General features: G+C 56.2%; 1 long non-coding RNA gene across 1 annotated transcript; it reads right to left on the bottom strand.

Moving 5' to 3' along the window:
* Positions 1–2,571: 2,571 nt before the first annotated feature.
* LOC135292949 (uncharacterized) lies at positions 2,572–3,759 on the bottom strand. Its single transcript, XR_010355095.1, has 3 exons — positions 3,612–3,759; positions 3,277–3,393; positions 2,572–2,661 (listed from the first exon to the last, which is right to left on the bottom strand). It is a non-coding gene; the product is annotated as an uncharacterized LOC135292949 (long non-coding RNA).
* Positions 3,760–13,313: the final 9,554 nt, after the last annotated feature.

Below are 13,313 nucleotides of genomic sequence, written 5' to 3'. Positions count from 1 at the left end.
ACACTGGACAAAAAAGAAAAGAAAAAATATGAAAGATAAAACCAAAAAACAAATGTGTACTGAAAATCTTCGGTAAGTTTGGATTCAGAGGCAACTGATCTTTTTAAGAAGAGAAATCAGTTACTCTGTAAATGTTCTGATGGCATGGATTCATCTTACTGACCTCAGCATCCCTTTTTAAAAACATTCAGGGTTTTGTTTACAATATTATGTTATTCTAAATTGTGATGGAATCAATAGGAAATTGAAAGATCTATTATGCATTTATGCATTACTGTGTCTTGAGTGTAAAAATATTGCAGTTTGAAATTTGGATTTAAAGTGTTGCAAATGAAAGTTATAAATCCCAATAGATTGTCTGACAGCAGCTTTTCCTAGAGGATGTGCTGCATCACAAAGACTTCATCAGTGGGGTTTGGAGTGCTTGGATCTTTGTCCTGTGCCACTCTGGGATGTAATGGAATGGAACTTCACCTGCCACCAAAGCTCCTTGGACCTTGTGTCCCCCAGGCAGGCACAAAGTGTTTGTGCTGCTCCCCCTTTTACACAAACCCACAGAGAGCTGGGATTTTTCCAAGTCTCATGTCTGCATTGGGCCAAATTCCTAAAGAAGCAGCAGCCCATCCCAATGAATATGGCGAGTTATATGGATGGTTGTGAGCTCCACTTCCTGTGTAGAAATCCTGAAACTGCTTCTGAATGCTGCTCCTTCAGCTCTTGGACATCTTCTCACACAGAGCTGGGGAAAAAATCCCCTGGTCTCTGGCTAAAGGGTGAGTTATGCCAAAGTTAGACCTCTGTGCGAAGTCTCTATCCATTCCTATCCTATTGATATACCAATATGTGGGTGTGTGCATGGATTTGTCTTGTGTACAAAGGAAGGAGTGTGCAAGCAATATGACTGACACTTTCACTGTCCATGTTCATCCCATACCCATGGGTACAGAGACATTATGGAAACCCTGGCACAGACAGAGCCTTCTGTCCATGGATGCACAGACATCCAAGAGCCCCTGGCACACACAGACCCTTCTGTCCCTGGATACAGAGACATTCAAGAGCCCCTGGCACACACAGACCCTTCTGTCTCTGGAGGATGGACCGTGGCGGGTGGGTGCAGTTGGTGGTCATCGAGTCCCGGACAGCAGGCCAGACCCGGCTCCAGCCCTGCCAGGCCCTGCCAAGGTTCAGTACCAGCTCCTCTGGAATGGGAAAGCCCTTCAGCATTGTCCTAGCCCAGAGGGGCAGTGCTGGCCTGGCAGCACAGGTTGTTTTCCCCTCAGGCTGCAGGAGATGAGAACACACCACTTGCCAACACTGAGTGCGAGGCACAGCTGCGGGTGCTCCCCATGAACCTCAGCTCTGGGAGCACTGTCTGCCCCAAGCTCCAGGGGCTGCAGTGGGAGCCCGGCTGGGCTCTGCCCTGGGGCCATCCTGCAGGGACAGCTGGAAACAGGGAGCATTCAGCTGCCACAAACAGCCAAGCCAGGGCTGCAGGGCAGCTGCTCCAGCCTGGACTGCACTGCTGTATGCTGTGCTCTGGGGCTGGGGCTCCCCACACAGGGGACTGGACTGGTGTGCCAGAGGAGACAGAGAAGCTTCAGCTTCAGCCTCACTGAGGTGGCTGCGTGGGCTGGGAAGAGTGGGGAGGCTCAAGGGGATTCACAGAGCTCATCCTGCTGCAAGGATGAAGAAAAGGGAGTGGGAACTCAGCAGTGAGGAGAGCTGAGGGCTGGGGAGTGGCTCTGAATGACACTAAAATCCTACTGGACCTCTGAGACATTGCTGCTCCTCAGCCAGTGACAGCACGAGTCCCTAAACCTGGGGCTCGGCCTTCCTTGTGGTCAGGGGCAACACGGAAGGCCAGCAAGTAAAGGAGACTGCGATGGGCTGGGAATTCACTGGGGGAAAAAAGGGAGCAGTTGAGAAGTAAAAGGCAGGTGGGGGAGAGAACTGTTCAGAGAAGGGCTGAGCTACATCTTGAGCAAGCTGAAAAATGTCATTTGGAGTCATCCCAGATTGATTTGATTTCAGAAGGTATTGAACAATTTTAATTTTTGGGAGGTGTCATGTTTTCCCTTGGAGGTGTCCACGCTGCAAACTTGAGCTGCGTTGTCAAAATGCTCAAGCAAGTCTGTGCTGCAGGTGACACCATTTCTTCTTTGGCTGATTCCAGCCCGGTGCTGAGCTCCAGCAGAGCCCTGCCAGAGCCCAGAGCAGCCTCAGCATCCGCAGAGCCCGGCTGCAAGGAGAGAAAGCAGAAACTGCCCATCAGCTGATGGCTCCTGTCCCCTTGTCCCAGCTGCCCACAGTGCCCAGGCCGTGCTGGCCGGGCTCAGAGCTGTGCCCAGAGCTGCCCATCAGTGCTGTCTTTGGCAGCAGGGCAGGAGGGCAGGACATGTGCCCAGCCTGCAGCCAGCCATGGCACATCCAGCCCTCAGCAGCTGCCCAGAGCAGGATGCTCCTGTGCTCGCTGCCATCTCCCAAAAGCTCTGATCCCACCCAGCCAAGCAGACGGGCACCCACCTCACGCCATCCACGGCTGGAAGAAAAGCTGGTCCCAAACGATGTCCTCAGCCTGCTCCAAGGGCACGGCCCATCCACGCTGCAGCTGGTCCCAAGCACTTGCCAATCCAGACTGGACCACCTAGAATGCTTCCTCTAGAAAAAACAAGCAAATTGTTGAAAAGAGGTTAGAGACAAAAAGGGAAAAGAAGAAGAAAGGTCAAAACTCTTAGCTCTGTCAGGACCTTGAGGAAGGCCCAACCCCTACATGCTAGGGAAAAATCCAGCCATGGGTGAGGGAGGTCCACACTTTCTCTCTTTCCCTCTGCACTGGCCCCCAAAATAACCATGATCCCAAAGCAAACAAGGACAGTGGAGCAGCCCAAGGCCTTCCTTGCCTGCACAGCAAAGCAGCCCCTGCACAGGTTCTGGAGTCCCACCTCTGCTCCCACCACGGGGGTTTGTGTCGGGCTGGCTGCCCCAGCCCCAGCCCCAGCCCGGGGCACGGTGGGTGCTGGGGGCTGTTGGCAGGGCCAGGAGCCCACTCCCATTTCGTACCCACTCCAGCCCATCCCACCAGCCCTGCCAAAAAAGCAGCTGGGCAGCTGACTGAAGATTTAGTTCCATCTGCCCCAGCAAACGGGCAACCTTTGCTTCCCAGCCAGGCTGGGCAATACCCAAATCTGGGAGCATTTCCCCACGTGTGGACTCATCTGCAAACTCCCTGTGGAGTTTGGCTTTGAAGAAGGTGCCACAATCATAGTGCATCACCTTCAACTGCTGGTGGCCAGGTTGAGGAAGAGGTTGTCATCCTTCATGTCATCCTCGCTGTCTCCTGCAGCAGCAGCCCCACCCAGTACAGCTTCTCCAGGGGCTCCTTCTCCTTCCCTGGGGTGAGACCAGGCTGTCAGGGCTCTGCCCAGGGCCCCAGCTGTCAGGGAACCAGGACAAGCAAAACCTGCTTGGATGACAGCCACCAGGGCTGGGCAGAGCAGCTCAGCTCCAGCACAAGGGCTGCGTGTTCCCATCCCATGACCCTGGTGCAGTGACACAGGCTGGGTTCCTTTGCTTCTCATTGCCAAGGCATGTGTGCAGCTGTAACTTACCAGGGCCCTGGATCTAAGTGTGCCTGTGGCTTTCTCCCTTCTTCTAGGGCAGAGGAATATCCTGCATCCAAGGATGACTGAACACCACTTCTCATGAGGGTCTGGCCAAGGGGTGCATGGATAAACACCACCCGATCAGATTTTGGCACTCTGGGGAGAGAAACCAGAAACTGCCCGTCAGCTGGAGAAGGCTCCTGTTGGTTTTGCCCCACTATTCCCATGCCCAGGCCATGCTGGATGCGCTCAGAGCTGGGCCTGAACTTTCCCATCAATTCTTGGTTTTGGGGGAGAGCAGGGCATGTGCCACCTCCTCAGCAGCTGCCAGAGCGGAATGCTCCCGAGCCCGCTGCCGTCTCCCAGCACTGGTATTGCACCCATGCCCAGAGAAGAGGATCCACCTGGAGAGAGCCGTTGTGGCAGTGAGAGCTGGCCCCAGCTGAAGTTCCAGCCCCTCCTGAAAGGCATCTTCCCACAGACCATCTCGTGCAGCAGGATGCCCAGGGACCAGATGGTAGCTGGCTCGCCATGGTACCAGCCAAAGCGGGTCCATTCCGGGGGGCTGTATGATGGTGTTCCTGTGGAATACAGATGGAGTTCATCAGGGGGATGCTGCTGCTCCCAGAGCCTGGCCCCAGCATCCCTGGGCAGGCGAGGGCTGCATCAGTGGCACACAGGGTGACCACTGTCCTCTCACCAGCACCTGGGACTGGTGTACAAACTTGGGATTGCAAAAGAAGCCACTGGTGTGGGAAGGGGACAGTGGAAGCCCTGGCTAGGCCTGACCAAGACATGCAAAGGAAATACCCACTGCGTGCTGGGGAAAAACCATGCCCTCATTCTCCCTGCCTGCATTGCCCCAAACATATTATAAAGCCAAGACAAACAGAGCAAGTGGAGCAGTCCAAGCCCTTCCTCTTGCCTGCACACAAACTGGCTGGGACACAGGTTCCAACCTCCCTCTCTGCTACCCCCACCCACGGCTGTTTTTGTCAGGCTGGCTGCCCCAGCCCAGCCCCAGTCCTGGGCACAGTGGTGGGCAAAGGCTGCCAGCAGGGCTGGAAGCCGGCTCCCCACCCACCCCTGCTCTAAAGCAACTCAGCTGCAGATTCAATCCCCTGAGTGGCAGCAAAAGGGAGAATCCCCGCTGCCACAGCCAGCTTGGGCTGAGAGATGTTGGGCCATGAGATGCCAGGAGCGGGAGCACAGCCCTGTGTAGGCTCACCTGCAAAGTGAGTGTAGGCTGTGTCTTGCAGGTAGGTGCCACAGCCAAAGTCAATCAGCTTTGCCTGCCCGGTGGCCAGGTCAACCAGGATGTTCTCTGGTTTGATGTCGCGGTGCAGGACCCCGCAGCTGGTGCAGTGCCGCACGGCCTCCAGCACCTGGCGGAACAGCGGCCGCGCCACCTCCTCGCGCAGGAACCCCCGTGCCCGAATGAAATGCAGGAGGTCCTGAGACTGCTCTGGCCGCTCCAGCACCATGACAATGTCGCTGGGGAGCTCAAGCCATTCCAGCAGCTTTACGACACCGGGGAAGCCAGTGGACACCTTGTCCTGCAGCACAACCTCCAGGGGAGCGCTGGTGCCGTCGGGCTGCGGGAGGAGCACGATGCCATCAGTGGGGCTGATGCTGGGCCAGGGCTGGGCAACCCCTCAGCCAGCCCGGGATGCTCTGCGCCCTGCGCTGGCCCCACGCCCGCTCCCCCTCGAGACGTCCTGGTGGCTTCCACCATGCCAGGGCTTGGCTCATCCCCGCTCGGCACGGCCCGGCTTCTCCCACTGTCCCGGCTCACTCACCAGCTCGCTCCAGTGCCGGATGCGGTTCCGTGGCACCCTTTTGATGGCGACCTGCAAGCCAAGGGGAGCAGCGGGCTGAGCTCAACGCCCGCCCTGCCCAGCCCCATCCTCCTCCGCCCGCTGCCGGCCCCGCCGCTCACCGGGGCGCCGTCCGAGAGCCGCGTCGCCGAGCAGACGCTGCCGAATCCTCCGCGCCCCAGCAGGGAACCCAGGCGGTAGCGCTCCTGCAGGGCCTCCTGCGCCTTCCCTGCGGGCGGGACGCGGCTGTCAGCGCTCGGCCCGAGGCCAGCAACGGCCCCCGAGCGCCCCTCACCTGCCCCGGCCCGGCCAGCCCCCGGCGTTCGGTTTTCGGAACGCGACACGGGAGGCTCGGGGCCGGCGGCTGCGCTGCCGAGCGGCGGAGCTCGGGCCGGGCAAGCCGCAGCGGAGGCGGCGGGAGAGGCAACGCCGCCTGTGTCCTCCGCGGGCCCCGGGAGGAGCCGGGGCCGGGGCCGGGGCCGGGGCCGGGCTCGGGCTCGGGCTCGGGCTCGGGCTCGGGCTCGGGCTCGGGGTCGGGGCCGGGGCCGGGGCCGGGGCCGGGCCAGGCGGAGCCAAAAGCCGGCGAAGCCGCCCCAGCCCCAGGCATTGACGCCCGCCCAGCAGCGCCAGCGCCAGCATGGCCAGAGCCGGGCTGAGGCCAGGCGGCGGCGGGACGGCTGGGGGCGGGCACGGGGCAGCCCCGCCCGGGGCCGGGGGCGGGCCGGGGGCATGGCCCGGCCCGGCACGGGGAGAGGGAGGCGGGGAGAGGAGAGGGACGGCGGGAAAGGGAGAGCGGGAGAGGCACGGGGCAGCGGGAGAGGGAGAGGAGAAGAGAGTCTAAAATTTCTTTTGTCGCTGCTGCTGCAGCTGCTGCTGCCGCTGCTGCTGCCGCTGCTGCCGCCGCTGCCACTGCTGCAACTGAAGCTCCGGGGCCGTTTGTCCCCGTGTCCGTTTGTCCGTTGCCCGCTCGCCCCCGCCCCGAGCCCCACGTTCCCCGAGGGCAGCCCCTGAGCCTGTCCAAACACGGGAACTTTGCCGAGTTCAGCCCAGAACCAGAGTCTGGACTCCTGCACAGTGGCTCAGGAATCCCCTCGGTCACTGCTGTGCATTGTCCCTGCTGAGGGTCAAACACTCTCAGAGCGCATTCCCTGAATGCAGAATTTGTACCTGACCCAAGCACTGCACTTACCTCTCCAGCATTGATTTCCAAGAAAAACAGGGGAAGCCAAAGTGTGTCTAGGTCATGGTATCTTAAAATGTCTAAAACTTGCCAACTCATGGATCTTAGAAGTGATCTTAGAAGTGAGATGTGTTTGGAATTAATGGGATGGACAACTAGTGCAAGATGGAAAAGGGGAGCATAAAAACAAATCGAGAAAAACGTCTTGAATTGTTTCAATTTTCATTTAATTTCTTAAAAGCTCTTTCAGTTTTTCCAGAATCTTCTCCTCAGTCCTGTTTGCTTTTTCCAAGAACCTTTCCCGGAGAACGAGGAGCAGCTTGTGTCACAAGGTGTGCCACCAACTGCAGCTTTCCACACTGTGGGTGCAGCACAACACTTGCAGCAAAGCAGAAGAAATATGTGAAGAATTTGACAGCTTGTTCTTTTCTTTTCCTTGTGGGCTGGGCAGTTGTGCCATTGGTAAGGTTTTCATTGTTACTGTTCTACCCTAAGAAAAGATGACAGGCTACCAAGAACTCTTAGGGAATGCAAGCCTGACTGAATGCAGAGAAAGAAACTCTAGAGCCTGCAGCCAGAAGTGGAGAGGTGTGTGATAATCATTCCAACACCCCCAAGGACATCTTGAAAATGATCTAGAAGATGAAAATGGGCTGACAGGGAGTTTGTTTCTGTCTTCATTCCAGATTCTTCTACATCTGAAAACAATTCCACAGTCTCCATCTAAATCAAGAGTACAATCAGTTCATAAAAAGCACCAGAACAAACTGTAGCTCTCAGGAGATGACTGAAAGAATCTGAAAAGGGAAAATGCAGGAGAAATGTATTTCTCAGCACTGCAGTACTTGCCTACCTGAAACCCTCCTCCATTTCCTCTGCATGCCTGGATCTGTTGGTGTCAGTTCTGTATTCGCTGGTGCCTCCAGCCCTGAATCCCCTCATCTACAGCCTGAGGAACCAGGAGCTCAAGGCTGCAGTGAGGAGACTGATGACTGGACATCTTAGGAAGCATTAAACTGATTGCCAGTTTTGGCCAATCACTTGTAATAAAAGTCATCTTTTCTAGCTCTTTTGGTTTGGTTCTTTGATTTCCCTGTCGTTTTCCTTTTTAAATATTCTTCCTAAAGCTAGACGATTGTTTCTGCCATCTCTGACTTTGTTTCTCTCCACCTTCCCTGTGGCCACAGACTGTGCCAATGAGGGGCTGCAGTCTCAAAGGTTTTAAAGGAATTAAAGGATATCCCAGCAAAGTTTTCTGCAGAGATCCCTCTATTCTTGCCTTCTCTGGAGCTGCAGCAGCAATGTCGGTGTGCAGAGCTGGGGCAGATCAGTGCTGGCACAGCAGCTGTGCCCAGCAGCAGCAGCAGCACTTGGTGTTGCCAGTGCTGCTGCCGTGGCCCTGCCCCGCTGCCCTGGTGGCCCTGGTGTTGCTGCAGGGCCTGAGTGCTCTCGGGGCCGGGCACAGTCCTGGGGGTGGCAGTGCCGGGGCTGCAGCAGGGACAGGCCATGGGCACTGCTGGGGCAGCGCTGACGCCTCAGGCCAGGCCCTGGGGGCTGCAGGCTCCTTGCCCAGGCTCTCTCAAGAACACGGCCAGGCCAATGCTCAGCACAGAAAAGCCCCAGGGTGAGCAGCCCCAGGCTGGCCGTGGGCAGGCTGGGGGCAAACAGCATGGCTGGGGCTCTGCAAGGGCCCTGGGGGAGACGGGAAGGAGCAGCAGAGCAGGGGCTGATCCATCCCCAGGGTGCTGCACAGCCCAGGGTAGCATCCCAGAGCGTCCTCATGGAGCTGCCAACAACATCCCCCCTCTGCAGCCCTGGCCTCTCCCCCAGCTCACAGAGGTGCCGCATCCTTGCAGGCACAGCCACGGAAGCACTGGCTCAGGAGCCCCTGTTTGCATTGCACAGAGCAGGCAGGAGCACCCCCATGCTGCTGCTGTGGGGACATGAACCTGAGGGAGCACAAATGCCATCAGCCCCTGGGGCCAGCAAGGGTGGGGGACAGCAGGGAAACCACTCAGCTTTGTCCTGGCCTCTGCAGTCAGACAGAAACTTTGTTCCCATTAGCTAGGAGTTTCCTGTCCCACTGCAGATGCTGTTGCTCAGAGCCAGGGCAGCCTGGCAGCCACCCCCAAACTGCCCTGAGCATTTCCTTGGCTTCACCTTTGCTTTTTTTCCCCTTTTTTTTGGTACAAATTTCTTCCTGTTGCCCACCCCTGTTCCCTCCCCTGCAAAAAACCCATCCCTGTTTGCCCTTTCCTCTCTGGCCCCACTCCCCATTGCAGTTCCTGACTTGGCACCATGGGAACGTCCCTTGGGGAGCAGGATCATCCTCCAAGTGCTGCAGGAATTGTCTGCAGGCTCCTGCAGTGCCTGATGCTGCTCCCTTGCCAGAGGCACCACAGGCCAGGGGGGCACATCTGGGCTGCTGTGTCTGCCTGTGGGGCTCCCTGTTCTGGGCAATGAGGAGGAGCTGCAGAGGCTCTGCAGGACTGACAGGATGGGCTTTGGGCCTGGGAGGAGAAGCTGAGGCACCTGGGCTGCTGGAGCTTCTGAAGAGGAGGCCCAGGGCTCATCGTGCAACTGCTGCAAGGGTGGTTTCAGAGAATCCCAGAATCAGCAAGGTTGGAAAAGACCTTGGAGATCATCAAGTCCAACCTGTGCCCTGACACCACCTTGTCTCCCCCGGGCCTCCTCTTCTCCAGGATAAACAACCCCAGCTCCCTCAGCCTCTCTTCACAGGATTTTTGCTCCAGAGCCTTCACCAGCCTTGTTGCCCTTCTCTGGACACACTCCAGCCCCTCCACGTTCTTGCTAAATTTGGGGTCCCAGAACTGGACACAGCACCCGAGGTGCTGCCCAACCAGTGCCCAGCACAGGGGAAGAATTGCTGTCCTGGTCCTGCTGGTGACACCATTCCTGGTCCATAGGAGTGCCAGGGGTTGGATGAGGGAAATGGTTGGGAGGGGGCAGGAGACACAGTCTGATTGACTCTCAGCCATGAAGGGTCTTGATTTTCATAGCTATTCAGTCTGCATTAGAAGGTGCTGGGGGTCAATATCAACTGGATATTGCTGATATCGATCTATAAACAGGAAAAAAAAATAAACAGAACAAACTGTTCTCTCTGCATTGTTTTCAAGACAGTATATACACTTTGAATACACTTCAGATATCTGTCGAATTAATTACAGAAAACTAGAAAACTTCTGTTATTCCAAATGGCTTTTCTTCTTTGGGCATGTTGAACAAATGTTTATGAGCTTTTCTCACTGAATTCCTGAACTGAAGAGCTCAAGAAAGAAGAGGCCTTGGGAGTAGGAAAATTCATCATCAACCTCCAAGTGGCTGAGGATCCATCCCCATCAGAGCAGCAATGAACAGCAATGGGCACAGCTTTGTGGCTGCCCCAGCTTTGGGATGGGCCCTGGGCCTGGAGCAGGAGCAGCTCTTGAGGGCCCCAAGGCCAGGGCTTTTGTGCTGCCCTGGGCACATGGGATGGCAGCAGGGGCTGCAGAGCTCTCAGCACCTGAGCCAGAGGGGAGCAGGGCAGGCAGGGAGCCTCCTTTGGCCTTGTCCCAGCACCTTCCCCCATGGCTGGGGCTGAGTCCTGTGTGAGCTGCAGCTGCTGCTGTGCCCTTGGCAGGGGCTGAGGCCGTGGGGCCAGTGGCCAGAGCAGCCTGGCCTGAGCAGAGCTGTGGGGCCAGAGCCGGCTGGGCTGGGCTGGGGAGAGGCCCTTGGTGCTGCCCAGAGCTCAGGGCAGCTGGCAGAGCTTGCAGGGAGCTGGGCTGGGCTCAGAGAGCCTGCCCCAGAAACCATCAGTGTCCATCTCAGCCTGGCTGAGCGTGCAGGGGCAGGACTCAGGCCAGGCCTTGTGGGGCAGGGCCAGCGCCTGTGCAAGGCATTGCAAACAGGCAAGTGCCCCAGAGAGGAGGCTGCTCTGTGCCCTTGGGGGCACGGACAGAGCAGGGAGGGAGCCCAGGACATTTGTCACCGCCAGCCTCTGTCCCCAGCCTTTGGCAGCCCTGGCTGCTGAGCCCAGCTTTGCCCTGGGCTGAGTTTGGCTGTGGCCCAGCTCCATCCTCCTGCGGGGCTCAGGGCCTGTTCCCGGCCATGGCCAGCCCTGGCCGGCCTCTCTGCTGGCCCAGAGGCCGGCAGAGCCCGGGGCAGGGCTGTCTGTGCAGGCCCACAGGTGCCTGGGGCTGTGCAGGAGCTGGCAGAGGCTGCCCAGCAGGGAGGCCATGAGGCACAGAGCCCCAAGGCTGCTGTGGGCAGCACGGCACAGGGGCCGTTCCCAGCCGCAATGCTCCTGGCCTGGGCTGGGCCTGCACAGGGGCTGGGCCACCATGGCTGGGCCAGCACAGGGCCACCAAGGGGCCACACAGCCGCTGCCGAGGCTGACAGATAGGCCAGGCACACACAAGCAATTGCTGAGCATGGCCTGTGCTGGCCAGGGCTGACTGTGCCACAGGCAGAGCTCAGGTGCCCTTGGGGGCTGCAGGAAGAGTCAGGAGCCCAAAGAGCCTCCATGGCTGTGCTGGAGACCAAGGCTGGAGCAGGGAAATGCAGGGCTGCTGCGGCATGGGGAGAGCATGGAATTCCAGCACACACCTCAGCTCTCTGATGATCCCAGCACCATGCTGGGCCCTGTTACAGACTGGAGCAGAGCAGATGTTAATGGGACAGGAGCCCTGCAGGGCTCTCAGGGACCTGCAGCTTACAAGGTGCTCTGCTCTCCCTCAGGTGCTCTCAGAGAGATCCAATCCCAGCTGAGCACCTCAGGGTACAAGTGGCACTGCCTGTTTATGGGCACACAGCTGATGTCTGCCTGGAAAGGGGCACAGGTTTTAACACTTGTTACTTTCATAATAAACAAGTGAATCTTTATTATCTGGGTCACTTGAGTGCTTTGAAGAAATGACAAAGTATTCCCACCAGGAGCAGGAATTTCCTGGATCTTCTGGATTCTTCAACTGATGGCAGGAGAAGAAATTCTGATCTTCCCTTCTACATGAGCCACCAATATTCACTCTAATATTTCATGACCCTGTCCTTCAGGTGTTTGCAGCTCTCCTGTTAAAATGGCCATGTCTAAGGACATCTCTTCATTAGGGCAGCTGGATCTATGCCCTTCCCCTTGCTCCCACATTTCCTCCTGCAGCTGTTCTCAGGTCATTCCAATGTGCATCCCAGGCTTCATGCTTCGAGCTTCAGGGACTTGCCCAATTTCTCTGAAGTTTAAATACCTCTCTAGTCAGCATCTTAGTTGTAGTTTTATCTTTTCTATCACCTCTTCTTAAGTCTCTGTCTAAAATCCTTCCTGTATGGCAATCCCTTGTGGATGGTGGACATGTCAGATGTTGCTGGGATATCACAAGGTAGTTAGGGAAGGGGTTTGATATTTCTTAAATTTTATCATGTTCACATATTTTATATTGGCCATGAAGAGAAACCCTTCTGTGCCTCTGAGTCTCACCAATTCCTGGTCCCTCAAAGGGCACAAACCTGATGAGTTGTGGTTCCCACTCCAGTGGCTGCACTTGGATCTCCCTCCATAGCCAAAGCAGAGCTCCCTTGTCCCAGAAAGTGCCTGACAATGCAGGGATGAAGGAAACAGGACAGGGATGAAGGAAAGAGGACAGGCTGCGGGAATCAGGGGCAGGGCAGAGCCAGGGAGAAGAATGACTTTTGCATTTGATGGAGCTGTGCCTTCTCTTGGCTTTGTTGGCTGACAATAAATGAACATCCCTCTGTGTCTCAGGCAGATCCTTCTCCAAGGAAAGCAGGTGGGAGTTGGAGCCAAGCAGCTGAAAGCTGCAGGTGCAGCCTGGGCTGGAGGGAGCTCAGATTTGCACAAGGCTGCTCTGAGTGCCAGGGCTTGGATGGGGGAAATGGTGGGGAGGGGGTAGGGACAGAGTCTGATTGATTTTCAGCCATGAAGGGTGTTTGCTATATCTATTCATATCTATTCAAACTGCATGAGGAGGTACTTGGATTCAGTGCCAATTGGAGATTGCACATATCAATTTATGATCAGGAAAAAAAAATAGGACCTAAAAAATGTAAATATTCTTTGTAATATTGTAAATATTCTCTCTTTGTAAATATTCATTCAATTATACATTCACTTTGAATACACTTATGAAATGTGTTGAATTAACCACACAAGATTTGAAAGCTAAAATCAAATTATTCCCAAAGGCTTGGCTTGTTAAGGTGTTCTGAATGTCAGTGAGCCCTTGGACACTGAATTCCTGCACTGAAGAGCTGCAGGCTGAACAAGCCTCTGGAGCAGTGAAATCCAGCAGCAGCCTCCAAGTTGCTGAGGATGTCAGCAGCCCCCACTGAGGCCATCCCTGCCCAGAGACCGTGGGGGAATGGGCAGACAAGGAGAGCGTCCCTGGGGCTGGGCCAGCAGAACTCAGAAGCACCAGCGGCTCCAGCTGGGCAATGGAGAGTGGAATGTGGCTGGGAAAGCCCTGCCTGTGCTGTGCCAAGCAGGACAGACAAGCCCTGACTCCCATCCCCCAAACAACTGTCTCAAGGAGACATTTAAAAGGAATTACAATTGTTTGTGTCCTCTGAGTTGGAGGCACTGGAGAAATACCAGTACAAGAGATTTTGAGGAGCTCAAAGCAGCTTTTATTGGCAACTCTAGAAAATCAGAGAAACTATGGCAAAAGGTTTAATATGACACTCAATCAACAAAAAAAC

The sequence above is a fragment of the Passer domesticus genome, unplaced genomic scaffold (genome assembly GCF_036417665.1).
Source record: "Passer domesticus isolate bPasDom1 unplaced genomic scaffold, bPasDom1.hap1 HAP1_SCAFFOLD_58, whole genome shotgun sequence".
Lineage (NCBI taxonomy): Eukaryota > Metazoa > Chordata > Aves > Passeriformes > Passeridae > Passer > Passer domesticus.
This window is presented reverse-complemented; position numbering and strand designations above follow the sequence as displayed.